We start from the raw sequence: 19,083 nt of genomic DNA, 5'->3' as shown, positions 1-19,083 counted from the left end.
GAGAGAATTAAAAAAAACTGTCATCTATACCCCCACATAATGGAATTCTACTTATTGTATTTTCAGGGTATAAAATGACTTTTTAACCCCTGAAAAAACTTGTTGAAAGTCGGGGGTCATCTTATACGCCAGTATATGGCATGCTGAAACTAACTCCAGCTTCAGGGATGATTAATCCAGCCTCGTCTTACTGCCGGCATCCCTCTGTTCAGCTTTTTTTTTGGTGGGGGGGGGGTTGGGGCCACACCCGGCAGTGCTCAGGGGTTACTCCTAGCTGTCTGCTCAGAAATACTCCTGGCAGGCACGGGGGACCATATGGGACACCGGGATTCGAACCAACCACCTTTGGTCCTGGATCAGCTGCTTGCAAGGCAAATGCCGCTGTACTATCTCTCCAGGCCCTCTGTTCAGCTTTGATGAGACACAGAACCCATCTTATTAATCACTGCACCCCAGTTATCTGCTCTTGGAGGAGCCTTCTTCTTGCTCTCAATGTAGATCACTGTTTTATGTTTACATGTTTGATGACAAACTTGTTTATAAGTGATAGTTTCCAGCTAAGTGCATGCATAACATAAGCATTTGAATTAAAATTTTCATATTGAGGGGAGTCTAGCAGGAGGAGGTTTGGTAGGCCCACGCCATGCCGGAGGCCTGCTTGGCCAGGCCTAGGGGGGGTGCGGGATTTGGGTAACCCCAGCACCCCTCGGCCACCTTGCTCCAGATCTCCAGGGCTTCCCCGGGCCACACGCCTGGGCAAGCCGGTGAGTTGGGTCCCTTGGTGGAGCCTGAAGGTACCCTAGGCCTTCCCCCACTATCCATGCAGCTCCCTAGGGAGGGTCTGGGTGGGGCTCTGAACTTCTGTTCTCCCAGCTTCTTGAAGGATCTCTCCTTCCTGGGAGCCGGGAGTCTAGCAGGAGGAGGTTTGGCTGGCACTGGTAATCTCTGTCCAGTCTACATTTTCAAAATCGCGCGGGGGGCTATCGCCCTCGCGCGCACAAGAAACATTAATAGTACTCTCACAAGAAACATTAATAGTACTCACTATCATTGAATTATGTTTTTATGTATGCAGAATGTCCATTTTGTACTCTGCCCTTTTGCATACCCCTTCATAATTTCATACTTCTCTTTAACTTCTTTAACTCCTATCATCATTACTCCTTTTTTACCCTTTCTAACTTAAGTACTGTTGAGTCCTAATTCACAGACCAAAGTGGTGCCCTAGAGTTAACACCCACCCAACTATTTTAAAAGGCATAAAAAGGACACATATCTTTTCAACATTTTATGGGTGTTTTCTTTGACGGCTATAACTTTTGCTAAATACTTTCTTATACAGTGATGATTCCCCCCCCCCGTGTTTTTTATCTTCTCTTTGTGAACTGCTCAATATGGAATTTGGTGTGAAAGAATCCCTCAGTTTAATACTTATGTTTGATCCAAGTCATGGGTCTTGTTGGAAATGTTCTTATGCCCCCATATATCTGATAGCACCACGTGGCTTTATATCTTGTTTGCATAGGCACACTAACATGGGAAAATACTATACATACCAAAAAGTTCTTATCTAATAGAAATGGGAACACACAAATCTTGTAGTGCAATGAGACCTTACACCCTGAACATTGACATAAAGATCTGGCACAGGCCTCAGAAGAATGGGCATTCTCCATTTACCCCTTGATCTACAGAAGACATTTACAAAACATCCAAGGTTGTATATAACATCACCCGGAGGCATTCCTGTACCAGGGACGATCCTACAGCTGCTCTGACATCGATCTACTCAAAAGAGACATCCCTTAACACTTAGAAGACAACAAGAACAATGACCTGCTTACTGGACAGGGCTTTCTGTATTGCCCCTTTATGGTGAGGTTTGTCTATAACATCACCTGGAAGCAATCCTCTACCACGAAAGACCTACAGCTGCTCTGACATCGATCTGCTCAAAAGAGACTTCCCTTAACACTGAGAAGACTTAACAACAACAACCTGCTTACAGGACAGGGCTTTCTGCATTCCCCTTTCATGGTGAGGTGAAATGAGAAGGCACTCCACATCATGACTTCAATGTAGGACATGCAGATTCCAGAATCTTTAATACAGAAACATGAGACCAACAACAGAGACTGTGTGATAAGTGTGTTGGCGCTACGGACAATGTCTTGGAGCGAACGATAACTTTCCTGAGGCCTAGAGCTGGTCTTATGCCAGGAAACTTCAGGGGTAGGATCTCTTTGTATTTAGCCCAAGGCTATTCCTTTCCATGCCTCTCATATTTTGGTGGGCCTATGCAAACAACAATTGCCACTCTAACACCGTTTTTACTGTGCTCCTTTGACTCTAATCCTTAAAACACACCCACTTAAAATTTGAGGTTAACTTAAGCTAATATGCATGTACATGGAAATGTAAAAAATACTATGCCTCGGGCACGGCAAGGACGCCCCTCCCGCCAGCCCCGACCGCGCGAACGGCTCCATTTCTTTGGCTGGGGCCCCCTAACCCCCGGCACGGTAAGGACGCCCCTCCTGCCAGCCCCGACCGCGCGAACGGCTCCATTTTTCCGGCTGGGGTCCCCTAACCCCCGGCACGGCAAGGACACCCCTCCCGCCAGCCCCGACCGCGCGAACGGCTCCATTTCTCCGGCTGGGGTCCCCTAACCCCCGGCACGGCAAGGACGCCCCTCCCGCCAGCCCCGACCGCGCGAACGGCTCCATTTCACCGGCTGGGGCCCCCTAGCCCCCGGCACGGCAAGGACGCCCCTCCCGCCAGCCCCGACCGCGCGAACGGCTCCATTTCTCCGGCTGGGGCCCCCTAACCCCCGGCACGGTAAGGACGCCCCTCCCGCCAGCCCCGACCGTGCGAACAGCTCCATTTCTCCGGCTGGGGGCCCCTAACCCCAGACAGAGTAAGGACACCCCTCCCACCAGCCCCGACCGCGCGAATGGCTCCATTTCTCCGGCTGGGGCCCCCTAACCCCCGGCACGGTAAGGACGCCCCTCCCGCCAGCCCCGACCGCGCGAACGGCTCCATTTCTCCGGCTGGGGCCCCCTAACCCCCGGCACGGTAAGGACGCCCCTCCCGCCAGCCCCGACCGCGCGAACGGCTCCATTTCTCCGGCTGGGGTCCCCTAACCCCAGACAGAGTAAGGACACCCCTCCTGCCAGCCCCGACCGCGCGAACGGCTCCATTTCTCCGGCTGGGGCCCCCTAACCCCCGGCACGGTAAGGACGCCCCTCCCGCCAGCCCCGACCGCGCGAACGGCTCCATTTCTCCGGCTGGGGCCCCCTAACCCCCGGCATGGTAAGGACGCCCCTCCCGCCAGCCCCGACCGCGCGAACGGCTCCATTTCTCCGGCTGGGGTCCCCTAACCCCCGGCACGGCAAGGACGCCCCTCCCGCCAGCCCCGACCGCACGAACGGCTCCATTTCTCCGGCTGGGGCCCCCTAACCCCTGGCACGGCAAGGACGCCCCTCCCGCCAGCCCCGACCGCGCGAACGGCTCCATTTCTCCGGCTGGGGCCCCCTAACCCCCGGCACGGCAAGGACGCCCCTCCCGCCAGCCCCGACCGCGCGATCGGCTCCATTTCACCGGCTGGGGCCCCCTAGCCCACGGCACGGCAAGGACGCCCCTCCCGCCAGCCCCGACCGCGCGAACGGCTCCATTTCTCCGGCTGGGGCCCCCTAACCCCCGGCACGGTAAGGACGCCCCTCCCGCCAGCCCCGACCGCGCGAACGGCTCCATTTCTCTGGCTGGGGTCCCCTAACCCCAGACAGAGTAAGGACACCCCTTCCGCCAGCCCCGACCGCGCGAACGGCTCCATTTCTCCGGCTGGGGTCCCTTTGCCCCCAGGAAGGTAAGGAAGCCCCACCCGCGCGCCCCGACCACGCGAAGGGCTGCTTCGCTCCTGCTGGGGTTCCCGTGTCCCCGGGAAGGTAGGGAAGGTCCGCCCACCCACTCTGACCCCGCGAACGGCTGCCCTCATCCTGCTGGGGCTCCTTTGCCCACGGGAAGGTAGAGAAGTTACGGTCACTCACGCAGACAGCGTGAACGTGCCCCGCCCCCCCTCGGAATCTCCTACCTCCCAGAAATAGCTGGCAACAATAAGGCAAAGCAACGAATCAGACCACAGAAGGAGCACAAGAAGAGCCAAACCGCAACAAGCCCACCTAACAGTACCACTAGATCCACCCTCAGGGAGGGGACCCATTCCCACACCACAGGGAATCAAAACAGGCTGAAAGTGGAAGAAACAGCACTCTAAAGCACAGCAATAAACACAAGGAAATATGGGTAAATCAAAGAGAACCCTAAGATCTGAAGATATGGAGACAAACCTTAAGTTTCCAAGTCCGCCAAAACACACAGATCTATGGGAAAGCAACCTAAAAGCAGCAATGAAGAAGGAAACGCAAGAACTAATTAAAGAAATGAGAGAAACTTTAGCTACCGAGTATAAAACAGCTATGGAGGAACAAATCACCCAAATTAAAGAAGAAATGTTAAAGAGTATGAGAGAGTCCATACAAAAAGAAGTGAAGGAATTAACAGACAAAGTAACAAGCCTTACTAGCAGAAACACAGAGTTGGAGAAGCACATCGAAGAACTCGAAGGAAAACTGCAAACAAAAAATGACCAAGAAACCAACAAAGAAATAAAAGGCAAAGCACTGGAAGGAAAAGTCCAGTACCTAATGAACAAGGACAAAAGAAACAATCTAAGAATCGTGGGTATACCAGAAGGGGAGGAAATAGGGAAAGGAGAAGAACAAGTAGTCAGAGACATAATAGCAGAGAACTTTCCCACCCTTTGGAATGAAACTTCAGGGCAAATCCAGGAAATCAAGAGAGTTCCTGGTAAAATAGATCCTAATAAAACTACACCAAGACATATAGTAATCCAAATGGCAAAAAACAAAGAGAAAGAGGAACTTCTTAAGGCAATAAGAGAGAAAAAAAACCTCAAGTACAAAGGTAGGGACATAAGAATCAAACCAGATCTCCCAATCGAAATAATCCAAGCAAGGAGACAGTGGAACGACATATTTAAACGACTGAACGAAAGAAACTTCCAACCTAGAGTCCAATATCCGGCAAAATTATCATTCATATGGGAGAACAGACTGAAAACATTTTCAAACAAGACCGAACTAGAACTATTTGTCCAAACAAAACCGATCCTAAACGACCTACTCAGAGATGAATTACACAATCCAAACCCCCGATTGTAACAAAAGCCACCCTACACAACACAACCACACAACAGTCCTCTCTCTCAATAATCTCCCTAAATGTTAATGGACTAAACTCTCCAATTAAAAGACACATAGTAGAGAACTGGATTAGGAAAAATAAACCGGACTTCTGCTGTCTACAAGAAACACACCTACAGCTACAGGATAAGCATAGGCTAAGAATCAAAGGATGGAAAGTAATTATTCAGGCCAATGGAAAACAAAAAAGAGCAGGGACAGCCATTCTCATATCAGACCAAATTGCATTCAACCTCAAGAGAGTGGTCAGAGACAAAGAGGGTCACTACGTACTGATCAGGGGAACATTAGATCAAGAAACACTAACCCTGGTCAATATCTATGCACCTAATGTAGAATCAGCAAAATATGTGAGACAACTGCTGGCAAACCTGGAGAAACACATGAAGGGAAATGTGATAATAGCAGGGGACCTCAACACTCCACTATCACCACTGGACAGATCCACCAAACAGAAAAATAGCAAAGAAATAAGAGCTCTGAATGAAAAATTAGAAGATTTAGGGCTAATAGACTTATATAGAGCCCTCCACCCCCAGAAAGTAGAATACACATTCTTCTCAAGCCCACATGGAACCTTCTCCAGAATAGACCATGTTTTAGGATACAAAGCCAACCTATATAAGACCACAAAGGTAAGGATCATTAGAAGTACCCTCTCAGATCACTATGCAACAGAGCTCAAAATCGATGTCAAGAAGAAGCAATGGAGAAAAACTAATACCTGGAGATTAAACAACATGCTGCTCAACAACAGCTGGATCAAAGAACAACTCAAGGAAGAAATAAAAAGATTCCTTGAGACAAATGACAATGAAGAGACAACATGTCAAAATTTATGGGACTCAGCAAAAGCAGTAATTAGGGGGAAACTCATAGCAATACAGACCTATGTCAAGAAACAGGAAAATAACAAAACCAACAGTTTAAAAGATCACCTCAAAGAATTGGAACAACAGCAACAGAGAAATCCAACCACATCCAGAAGGCAAGAAATAATAAAAACTAGAGCAGAAATAAACAACATAGAAACTAAGAAAACAATACAAAAAATCAATGAGACCAGGAGTTGGTTCTTCGAAAAAATAAACAAGATAGACAAACCATTGGCAAAACTCACCAAAAAAAAGAGAGAAAACACCCAAATCAGTAGGATCACGAATGAAAGGGGAGATATTGCAACAGAACCCCAAGAAATACAACATATCATGAGATCATACTATGAACAACTATACTCAACTAGGCTAGAGAACACAGTAGAAATCGATAGATTCTTGGAAAAACACCCTCTTCCAAGACTGGAAAAGGAAGATCTAGAGATCCTAAATAGACCAATCACCTCAGAGGAAATTGAAGATGTAATTAAAAAACTCCCTAAGAACAAAAGCCCAGGCCCAGATGGATTTACAGGTGAATTCTATCAAACATTTCAAGAAGAGTTACTACCACTTTTCCATAGGCTCTTCCAAACCATAGAAAAAACAGGAATCCTTCCCAACTCCTTTTATGAGGCTAATATCACACTCATTCCCAAAGAAGGCAAAGACACTACCAAAAAAGAAAACTACAGACCAATCTCACTAATGAACATAGATGCAAAGATACTCAATAAAATCTTAGCAAACCGAATCCAGCACTTTATCAAGAAGATCATACATCACGATCAAGTAGGATTCATTCCAGGAATGCAAGGCTGGTTCAACATACGCAAATCAATCAACATTATACACCACATCAACAACATGAAAGACAAAAACCACATGATCATATCAATCGATGCAGAGAAGGCGTTTGACAAAATCCAACATCCTTTCATGTTAAAAACACTCAGCAAAATAGGATTAGAAGGAACCTTCCTCAAGATAGTCACAGCTATATATGAAAAGCCTACAGCCAACATTATACTCAATGGTGAGAAGCTAGAAGCATTCCCACTAAGATCAGGAACTAGGCAAGGCTGTCCACTCTCTCCACTCTTATTCAATATAACCTTAGAAGTCCTAGCAATAGCAATCCGACAAGAGAAGGAAATCAAAGGAATTCAAATTGGGAAAGAGGAACACAAGCTGTCTCTATTTGCCGATGATATGATGATATACATCGAAAACCCTAAAGAGTCCACAGTAAAACTCCTAGAAACAATTAACCAATACAGCAAAGTGGCTGGTTATAAGGTCAATACACAAAAGACAGTAGCGTTTCTATATACAAACAATGAAGCTGAGGAGAGAGAGATTAAAAATACAATTCCATTTAAGATAGTATCAAAAAATATCAAGTATCTAGGAATCAACCTTACAAGAGAAGTGAAAGACCTATACCAGGGAAATTTCAAAATACTTCAGAAAGAAATTGAAGGCGATCTAATGAAATGGAAGAACATCCCATGCTCATGGATAGGTAGAATTAACATAATCAAAATGACTATCCTACCCAAACACCTATATAGATTTAATGCAATCCCTATCCAAATCCAGACACAATTCTTCAAAGAATTAGAACAATCATTCACAAAATTCATCTGGAACCACAAAAGACCCAGGATAGCCAAACAAATACTGAAAAACAAGAAGCTGGGAGGCATCTCCTTACCTAACTTGAAACTATATTATAAAGCCATAGTAATCAAAACAGCATGGTACTGGAACAGAGACAGGACCTCAGACCAGTGGATCAGAACAGAATTCCCAGACATAAACCCCCAGATATATAGCCAACTAATATTTGATAAAAGAGGCAAGAATCTGAAGTGGAACAAAGAAAGCCTATTCAACAAATGGTGTTGGTACAACTGGAAAACCACATGTACGAAAGTGAAAATCAACCCATACCTTACTCCTTATACAAAAATCAACTCAAAATGGATCAAAGACCTTGAAATCAGACCCGAATCTATAAAGTTTATCGAGAATAAAATAGGCAGAACACTCGAAGACCTATATATCAAAAAGGTCTTTGAGAATGGAGCACCAATGGCAAGAACGTTAGCATCAAATATAAACAAATGGGACTACATCAAACTAAAAAGCTTCTGCATGGCAAAAGAAACCCTACTTAATGCAAGAAGACAGCTAACAGAATGGGAAAAAATTTTTTCACTCGACATATCAGATAAAGGGCTAATATCTAGAACATACAAAGCACTCAGAAAGCTGAGCCCCCCAAAACCAAACAAAGCTATAAAAAAATGGGGAGATGAAATGAATAGACACTTCTCTGAGGAAGACAGAAGGATGGCCAACAAACACATGAAAACATGCTCACCTTCACTCATCATCAGGGAGATCCAAATCAAGACAACAATGAGATACCACCTTACACCAGTGAGGATGGCTCACATCAAAAATGACGGAAACAACCTTTGTTGGCGGGGATGCGGTATGAAAGGAACTCTCATCCACTGCTGGTGGGAATGCCCCCTAGTCCAACACCTATGGAGGAAAGTCTGGAGAGTGCTCAAAGAACTCAGAATCGAGCTGCCATTTGACCCCGCAATTGCTCTCCTAGGCATATACCCACAAGATGGAAGGACATTCATTCCAAAATACGTATGCACCCCACTATTTATCGCAGCACTCAGTATAATAGCCAAATCTTGGAACCAACCTAGATGTCCAACAACAGATGAATGGATCATTAAGATGTGGTACATATACACAATGGAATATTACATGGCAGTTAGAAATGATACAATCACAGACTTTGCAGCAACGTGGATGGACCTTGATCATGTTATGTTAAATGAAGTAAGTCAGAAGACAAAAGATAAACACAGAATGGTAGCACTATTCTGAAACACCTAGAACATATATTTTATACATAACTAATACCTAAGAATCAGATAACAGGGTTTAACAGGGTAGAAACTCCGAACACTGTAATAGTCAACATATACATGGGAGCAGTGACCAAAATACATGAAGAAGGAATAACGCAAACTCTTGACTGCACATTATACCGCAAAGAAAACAGTAACATAGAGAGAACAGGTATGTAATCAGACTACTACAACAAAGGTCCACAATAACCCCTTAGAGATCGTTAACAGGAACACAAGTATAGAACACCACGGGAAATCACGGAATGCGATGGCAACATACCATAACACTACGTTTTACTCCCTTTACCTTACTATATATTAAATAACCTCTCAGCTTTTCTGTCCACAGGCGCCATTAGATACAAAGGGCGGACAAACTAAGATGGCAACTCGGGACACCACACGAGATACCTTACCTTGCTTGCACTATGAGATGGCCATGAGAAAACTCTTTAACATACACTTTATTTCTAGGTTAAACCTTCTTTTAGGAATTGAAGCACGTGACCAGTCAGACCACCAAAGCAGTACCCGCGACGTACAGACCTAAACTACAGACTCTAGCCATCGAACACATTCAGCCAAACCAAAATTCCCTTGTTATTCTCTCCTTTCTTCTCACTACTTTAGTTTTTTTCTTTATTATTATTATTTTTTAAATATATATATTTTTTATATATTTTTTTTCCTTTTTCCTTTTTTCTTCTTTTCTTTTCTCTTTTTCTCTTCTATTCTTCTCTTTACTTTTTTCCCTTTCTCTTCCCCTTTTCTTTCTACGATATTTTCTCTTTTCTCTTCCTTCATACCCCTCCCATATACCTTCCCTGTTGGGGACTGACTTGTTTGAGGCCATTTTGCTGTTCTTTCTGCCATATTCCAGCTTTTCACCTAAAAGCTATTTTGCAGTCTTGCTGTAAGTTTTTGAGCTATAGAGAAAGGAATGTGCAACTGTAGATATAATTAACTCTAGCCCGGAGGAGAGCAACAGTGTCCGGTACCGTTATCAGAAACTAGGCCTCACTCCTTAAGACCACATTTCGGAGTGAACTAGGCTATTATCAATAAATGTATGCTACATTGTCTGTTCAAGATCACTGAGGCAAGCACATCTTGCACCAGCTCCTGATAGTTAAGCAATTAGGAATGCAGCTGGAAGGTCACTAGAAATTTCCATGGAAACAGCACGTTCATCATAACTTGAAGGTCATCCAGCCCCCCTAGACCCACTGCCCACTTCCTTATTTAGAGAATGCCTAAATTTCTTTGTTCCTTGAAACCTGAAATATATTCTTGCCTTGTATGGGCCTTCGCGCCAAAAGTATGACTGACATCACCTTTGTACTGCCCCCTTCTCCTTCATTATATAAGAAGGAGCTGTAGCCCAATAAAGGTACCCTTGAACAGTGAGACGCTGCCTTGGGTCTTTATTATTAACCTCTTTCAGATTTTTTACAGGTGTGGTTGCTCTTCTACTCAGCAAAATAGGAGTGCGGTTGTCTGAGAAGCCTTTCCAGCTAATTCCTGCTGGCCGGGTCCCCCCTGGGGGGGCTTCAGGACACCGCATTTTGGCGCCCAACGCTGGGCTCGAAGACCACCGCCACACTCCGAACGACTACGGGTCGGCGAGTCCGGAGCTGTTTCGTAAATCGCAGGATATACCCCATCCGGGTAGGCGTTGAAACGAGTTAGCCTTAATCAAATATTTAAACTGCAGTTTTTTCAGTCGTTCTGATCACCGCCCCTGATTGGCTCTTGGGGCTTCGCCCGTTGGCTTCACTTCCATGGGTGTTTTCATTGAGTACTGAACTTAAATTCATTATTGATATTCAGTCTGAGTTGAAAGCCAGACATGTAGAGGTTACCAAAAAAGAATATTTGTAATTTTCTTATGTTTATTCATAATGTATGTCATTGGTTTATTATTACCTGTCCAGAAATTGTTGCGTCCACTTGGGACAAAGTAGGACATGAAATGAGTGATTATTTTGTAAATAATGATGATTCACAGAAGGAAAAAATTATGTTCCAATATTGGAGCCTGTTAAGAGATATCATTGTAACTAAAAATGCCGGAACCGCCAAAGACATCATCCATGCCGTTGAATCTCATGTACAACAAGTCTCCCGTGAGTGTTCCAGGACTCCCTCTCATTCTAATTCTGTCTCTCATCTCCCTTCTCCCTCTGAGAATACTTCCCCTTGTCCTCCCTCCACCACTGATTCTTCTACCTTTGTCTCCAAAGTAACTAATGCTCTTAAAGATCTCTCTAATGCTTCTCATTTATATCCCTCCCTTACTTCTGTCCATGCTTCTGCTCTATGCACCCAGACCCCTACAGAAGAGGCCGCTGCACCCTCTGTGCAAAATCCTAAACAGCCCTTCACTTCCCTAGCTTCAGCTCCGTCCCTGTTTCACCACCCTCCCCTCCTTAGCCAGCAATTGCAACAATACAAAGCCTTTAATTGGAAAAGCCTCAAAGAGCCATTTCAAGCCGTAACCTCCTATGGCCCCCAAGCCCCTTACACGCTCTCCTGCTTAGAATCTAAAAGCTGAACTCTTTGTCTCTTGGGAAGTTAACTTTTTTTTTCGCTGCAAAGCCCTTGCAGATAGGCAGGAATCCTGATCTCTAAGCTCTTATAGCTGGCCTCGCCTCTTTTCATACCTTAAAGGTACAGCACACACTTTCCAGGTCCCAGCTTGCCAACATGGCTCTTGCTGCCCTCTATGCCTGGAAGTCGCTCCCTAGAGCCAGCATTCCAGCAGCTCCCCCAAACGCGGCAACAAACTGTTGCTGCTTTCTTCCCCCCCCCCCCTTTTCTGACTTGAGTTCCCAACTCACCACAATTACATCCATGGTCTCTCACCTCTCTAACAAACTTGATAATGCTCTTAGCTCAAAAGCCAGTGCTACTACCTTTCCTGTCTTTCTCCCTAATGGAGAAAGTCTTCCCCCGCCTGCTCAGCAGCCTCCACCGCGGAGAACGCTCAGTCCCTAACCATGGCAGATTCCCTCCTCTCACCGCTCCCCCTCTTAAAGCTATAGAAATGAAACTACTTGGCCAAATTAAAAATCTTAAACAAATCTTAAGCCTTCAAAAACAGGCTGCTTCTCTTAATTCACAGGTTTCTGCCCTTCAGGCGTTTCCCCCCCCCCTCCTAAATCTATAGTTGTCTGTCCTCTGCCCACTGAATTCCACGGCCAGGCCCCCCCTCTTGAGAACTCAAAGAGACAAACTAATGAAAGTGAGGCTAAGTGCCATAAAACAGAAACTGCTGCAGTGCCTACAAAAAATTCTAAGGGCACAGTGAGTAGGATAATTACAAAGTATCATCTGCTAAGCCATAAAACCTTGCGATATCTACACTTTGCTGTTAAAACTTCTAAGCCTAATGTACCCTTTACTCAGTACATTTTCTCAAACCAATCCTCAGCCTCCTTCGGCCTCTTTCCTGCCAGCCTTGGAAAACAGCCAGCTCAGGCCCTGCCACTCCCACTTTAAGCCTTCCAATTCACCTTGAAATACCCAATCTTTGTTATTCAAAAAAAAAAAAAAAAAAAATCTGAAAAGTAGCATCTCTTGCATATTCTCAAATCAATTAATAAAACCATGATTCTCATGGTGCTTTTGCAACCCAGACTCCCCTCTTCGGTTGCCACTCCCTCTAATTCCAATAAATTAGTAATTAATCTTAAAAGATTGCTTTTTTTTTCTCTATATCATTACACCCTGCTAACTGTAAATAATTTGCCTCTAGCCTTCCTGCTGTTAACTGTGCTAGCCCCTCCCCGAGCTATCAGTGAAAGACTCTGCTTCACCTTGTCAGCCCTACACTTCGTCAAATATGTGTTATTAGGTTTAGTGCATTAAGTGGTGTAAAGTAATTATTAAAACATTAAAAAGCAACAGAAAGATAAGAGCAATAAACTTTTTTTTTTCATGCCTCTCAGAAAATTTTAAAGCAAGGTCATAATTCTGTCACTTTACAGATAACAAAATATTGGTAAAAGAAAAACTTCTTTGTGTTTTAAAATCCAAACGAACACAAAAGTGTTAAATTTAAATCTTATATTTCTATTAAAAGTTTTATTTTAATTTTTAAAGTATTTACAAAATTATGTGAAAAATAATGTGGTTAGCCTTTTTAAACAATATAGTTAATTTAATGCACAGTGAACACCTAGGTGTGCTTTATAGTACCCTTAGTTTTAACTTTGTGCTACAGCAATGGTTGTTCTTTATTTCTGCATTGAAAGAACTATTATTTTAAGTGCATTCAAAATATCAGCACATTATACAAATCTGTATATTTGTGTCGCAGTAAAAAAATAATATAAATGAAAAATATATTATATATAATTTTATAAGTAATATATAAAAGTAACTAAACTTTATAAGCAAATTAACTAGTATTAAATATAATTTTAGTCTTAAGTTCTAAGTGTGTAAATGTATCAGATGTCTTTAACTATATTTTATAATAATCTAAGCATTTAGTTAATTTAGTATATAATATTTTTTACAAATTATTCACTTAAAGTCTTCATAGTAAAAACAGTTGTTTGTTTTTTAAAAAATCAGTTTTTATACCTTTAATAATCATAGTTCATGCTATTGTGTTTAATCATAAAAATTTTAACACTTTATTGCAGCTGTCTTACTGTTCTACTGCAAAACCAATTTAAAGAAAACCTATTCATTTACAGCAAATCATTTCATACTTCCAAGTAGAGACTCCTTCTACAGTGCTCATTAACCATTTTACTTAATGTTTTAAACTTCAAATTAAAATTGTTTTAAAAATGTTTTGTGTTAAATCTAAACCTTAAAATTTATTTTCAGCAAAGTTCCACTCCATCTACATTAAGTACTTCTCAAAACTAAAAAAGTTTTTCTACAAAATTTTTTTTCTCTTCTTCTCACAAACATGTTAGCTAAATATTTAAAAGCGCTTGTCAATTTTTTATAAATAAGTCTTAAATCAATCCTTTTGTCTGTTTATGTGTCTGTTGTGATGAATGAAAGTGGCCACAAGTGTAAAATGTTGTGTTTAGTGTTGTTTTGTTTTGTCTGTTTATTTGTTATCTCTACATTTTATAATAATACAATTTTTAAAGCCTTATCCATTTTTTAAATTTCAATTAATTTTTTCAACCTGGTTCAGTCTGGTCAGTTCACAAACTGGCATCTTACAATTAAAAATCATGTGTTAAAAATTATGTATTAAGCTAGCTTTGTCCTTCTAAGAACATGGCGGAAAGTGTGAGGGATGGCAAACCCCAGATTTCTCAATGGCCATCGGGGATAACTTTTCCCTGGAGAATTTCTGGACTTTGCAGTCACCTGGCTTTCCTGCTATGTGTAAGTTCAAGCCTATAGAATATGTATTTATGGCTAAAAAATAGCATCCAGCTTTAACATAATAACTAGAAGTTTAAGAAAAATCCTTTATATTCAGTTTAAAAAATTTTTTTTAATTAGCAATTGTTAATTATAAATTTTCTTTTATGCCAAAGTCTAACAGAGGTCAAATAGCATTCCCGTGGTATTCAAAAATAACTAGTGTAATGTAAATTGCTAATGTTTTCTGCAAATTCTTAATTTTTATATGAAGTAACCATTTTGCCTTCTGCCAAGCTGTTTTCTTATAAACCTCCTGCTAGACGCCATTCCTGCAAACCTGTTTCTAACTGACTCCACCTTTGACAATGCTGAATTAGACACTCTGCCTAGCTGCCTTGGATGCCCACCGATGCCACCAACAACCTCCATCCTCTCTACCTCCATCCCTTGGCCGGTCTTGCAAGTCGACCTTTGTGCCCTAACCATGGGTGCAAGCCTATACTGGGGCACCTCCAATTTCCGCCTGCCTCAACCTCGTGCTGTTGACCCCGATGACTATTACTCCCCTGCTAGCGGTGGCTGCAACTCTGTTATTCGCCGTGATGTACTACGCCACCCCTTCACCACCTTCTACGTCTGCCCTGGTCACCACCGGCCCCGTTCCAGCGACTATAAGTGTGGCGCTCATAACCAACACTTTTGCGCCTCCTGGGGCTGTGAAACCACCGGAACTGCTTATTGGAAACCCTCTTCCTCCTGGGACTTCATCACCGTTTCACGCCCCCCAACTCCTCCTTTTCTGAACTGTGATGCATCCTCTGCTACCCGTGGTTGGTGTAACCCCCTCATCATCGAATTTACTGCTGCTGGACGTCAGCATCACTGGACTCAACCCGTACAATGGGGACTCAGACTTTACGTTAGGCGTACCGACCCTGGACTTCTTTTTTCCCTCCGTTTACTTAAACAGTTGCCGAATTCTCACCCCCTCGCCGTTGGTCCTAACACCTTTCTTCATCCTCATTCAGGTCCATCACACATGCCTTCTCCTCCTTATCCTCTTCCATCTGCCTCTCCTTCTCTCAGACAGCTCACTATGCCTTCAGGTCCTTCTCCGTCCTCTCAGGTTATTCTCAATCTCATAAATGCTTCTGCTCTTGCCCTTACAGATCCTGCCTATGAAAGATGTTGGCTTTGTTTTTCTCCTCAACCTCCTTTCTATGAAGGTGTTGCAGTGTTTGGCAACCTTTCTTCTACCTCCAACCCCTCTGACCTCCGTTGGAACACACAACCTCAACATGGCATTACAGTCGGTCAAGTCGTAGGCTCTGGCCTCTGCATTAAGCCTAACGACTCCCTGCTTCCTAGCCAATTACTTGACGTGTGCAACGAAACTATTGACATCTACAATTCTTCCTCCTCACAACCCTATCTGTTAGCTCCCAATGGTACTTATTTTGCCTGTGCTTCTGGTCTTACTCCTTTTATCATTCGTTCTTCTTTCCTCCTTTCACATGATTACTGTATTCTCGTTATTCTCATTCCAAAAATCACCATTCACTCAGAACATATCTTTCCCTCTCCTGCCGCCTCACCCTATTCCTATTCTTCTCAATCCCTTTCTCGACAATGCCGTGAGCCCTTCACCTCCATTACACTTGCAGTGCTCCTTGCTGTTGGCGCTACTGGCGCTGGCACTGGTATCTACTCTCTTGTATCCTCTCAATCCAATTTCCGCACTCTTACTCAAGCAGTGGAACAAGACATTAATGAAATCAAAACTAGTCTGCAATTTCTCACAGATACTATTAGTTCCCTTGCTGATGTTGTTCTCCAAAATCGTCGTGCTCTATATTTTGCCCTTATGTAAGAGGGGGGAGTCTGTGTAGCCCTTAAGGAACAATGTTGTATTTTCAAAGATAAACCTGGATTAGTTAGGAATAGCGTTCAACACATTGGTGACGGTATAAAAGATTTTGAAAAACATTTCGATGAAGAACAAGGCTGGTACCAGGGCTGGTTTTTCTCTTCTCCTTGGCTTCACACTATCTTGTCCACTATTTTGGGCCCACTCATTAGCCTCATGCTGCTCCTTTCTCTTAGCCCATGGATTTTCCGCAAAATCACTGCCTTTATTAAGAACCAGGTAGATGAACAGGCAAAAACCTCTATTCAGGTTAACTACCAGCATCTAACCCCGCGTGACTCCTGTGAAAACTTGGCTTTAGTCACCAAGCCGCCTTTCCAGCCACTAAGTTTCCAGGAGATAGAGCGCATAGCTAACAAGCGGAGCTCGCTCCGGCACTTGTGCTCTTGGCTGTGGAGACACCTACGACGGGATTAGCAAGGTCCCAGTTAGGGCACGGCCCAAAAAGGCTACAGCGCATAATTCGGATCCCTGTGCACACCCACGGCGTTTGTAGCCACCTTTTAATTGCGGCTTTGGCCGTGTCCGACCTGGTCAAACCTTGTATGCCTAAGACACGGTTCTTCCACCCGCTCACGACTTTCCTTCTTTTATTAGAAGAGAAAGGGGGAGATGTTGGGGACTGACTTGTTTGAGGCCATTTTGCTGTTCTTTCTGCCATATTCCAGCTTTTCACCTAAAAGCTATTTTGCAGTCTTGCTGTAAGTTTTTGAGCTATAGAGAAAGGAATGTGCAACTGTAGATATAATTAACTCTAGCCCGGAGGAGAGCAACACTGTCCGGTACCGTTATCAGAAACTAGGCCTCACTCCTTAAGACCACATTTCGGAGTGAACTAGGCTATTATCAATAAATGTATGCTACATTGTCTGTTCAAGATCACTGAGGCAAGCACATCTTGCACCAGCTCCTGATAGTTAAGCAATTAGGAATGCAGCTGGAAGGTCACTAGAAATTTCCATGGAAACAGCACGTTCATCATAACTTGAAGGTCATCCAGCCCCCCTAGACCCACTGCCCACTTCCTTATTTAGAGAATGCCTAAATTTCTTTGTTCCTTGAAACCTGAAATATATTCTTGCCTTGTATGGGCCTTCGCGCCAAAAGTATGACTGACATCACCTTTGTACTGCCCCCTTCTCCTTCATTATATAAGAAGGAGCTGTAGCCCAATAAAGGTACCCTTGAACAGTGAGACGCTGCCTTGGGTCTTTATTATTAACCTCTTTCAGATTTTTTACAGGTGTGGTTGCTCTTCTACTCAGCAAAATAGGAGTGCGGTTGTCTGAGAAGCCTTTCCAGCTAATTCCTGCTGGCCGGGTCCCCCCTGGGGGGGCTTCAGGACACCGCACTTCCCCTTTCTCCCCCCCGGAAATCCAACTACCCCTTCACCCCTCAATCCCATCCAGATCTCCCACCATAATGAAACTCTCCACCCTCAGTCCTTAATCTTTTAGGCATCAAGATTGACCTCCTACCCAACGAACCAGTACCCAGCACCCAGGGGAGGGGACACCCAGCCGATCCCACACCTCATCTCCTGCAAGAAAAGACAGCCAACTCCCCTGTGGACTCATGCTGCAAGACCCTCCCTACCAACTCCCCATAAAGTGGACTGTTTCTTGAAACCGGACTTAGGTCCAATAGTATCCCCAATGCAAGAACTCTTCCAAGACCTCCCTGCTGCAAATTTATACCAATCTGAAGAAGGTCAGGGGGTGAGATTGGAAGATGCCTGGGAACCCACACACCACGAGAAAAATCCAAAAGACAAGGGGATAAACAGTACTTCCAACATAGGCATAAGACCTGTAATACACCACCTCTTTACCTGTTCTCCCCCAAATGTAAAGTAGTCTTTTGCACCACTTTGGTCCTTTAAAAACTTCACTAACTCATTATATTTCCTTTTTTTTATTATTATTTATTTTTTTTAAATGTTTGCCCTACATATACATTTGTGGGCACATGAATGTTTTTTTCAATCGTATTTGGGTACGTGACCTATTTATGTTACCCACTCTGTCCACCCCAAATACACCGACAATATAACGGAGCACCACTTCCCCCTGCAATGGCACACTAAATAAAGGGGAAATCTTACATAAAAAAAAATAAATACAAGAGCTCTTACCTACTAGAGATAGGAGCTCATAGTTGTTTACAATACAGGGATATCTCCTACCTTGAAAATATGTCATGTGGAATCAACTTAGACCTCAGGTGATCGGATTCCATTCATGCAGTCTTGAACCCTGGTTCCCAGGCATAGAAACGGCACAGCTCTTCACAACAGCTGCAAGAAACAAACTCCATCTGGGACGGCCTCAATACTGCAGGGTCAACAACAAGGGCCAGCGCTAACATGATATCCCGACAATGAAGAAAACGTGAACAACTCGACCTTAGAGCACTTTAGCCTACTTTACCAGCTAACGACAAGACAAAACCAGAAGACGTGGCACCCTTTGGTAGGTCCAAAAGCCAAGATCGTGATTTACAGGGACTGGCTGCTAGAACCACGACCAGACTGTATACATCTTGGGACCAATCAAAAAGCCCTAGTCTAGGCTCTGAACTAAGATCGGCACAATAAGCATGATCCCCAGTACCAAAGGTCCGGCAGAGACAACTGTAACGGAAAGGGGCTTCTGGAAGCACAAAGAAGGACACTATCCTAGATGCCATCCTAGGTTCAGTGCAAAGACCAA

General features: G+C 43.9%; 1 non-coding gene across 1 annotated transcript; it reads left to right on the top strand.

Moving 5' to 3' along the window:
• The first annotated feature begins 13,267 nt into the window (after positions 1 to 13,267).
• LOC125996868 (small nucleolar RNA SNORA22) lies at positions 13,268 to 13,397 on the top strand. Its single transcript, XR_007491531.1, has one exon. It is a non-coding gene; the product is annotated as a small nucleolar RNA SNORA22 (small nucleolar RNA).
• The last annotated feature ends 5,686 nt before the right edge of the window (positions 13,398 to 19,083 follow it).

Source organism: Suncus etruscus, chromosome 18, assembly GCF_024139225.1.
Source record: "Suncus etruscus isolate mSunEtr1 chromosome 18, mSunEtr1.pri.cur, whole genome shotgun sequence".
Classification (NCBI taxonomy): Eukaryota; Metazoa; Chordata; class Mammalia; order Eulipotyphla; family Soricidae; genus Suncus; species Suncus etruscus.
Note: the sequence above shows the minus strand (reverse complement) of the source record. Positions and strands in the feature narration are given on the sequence as shown.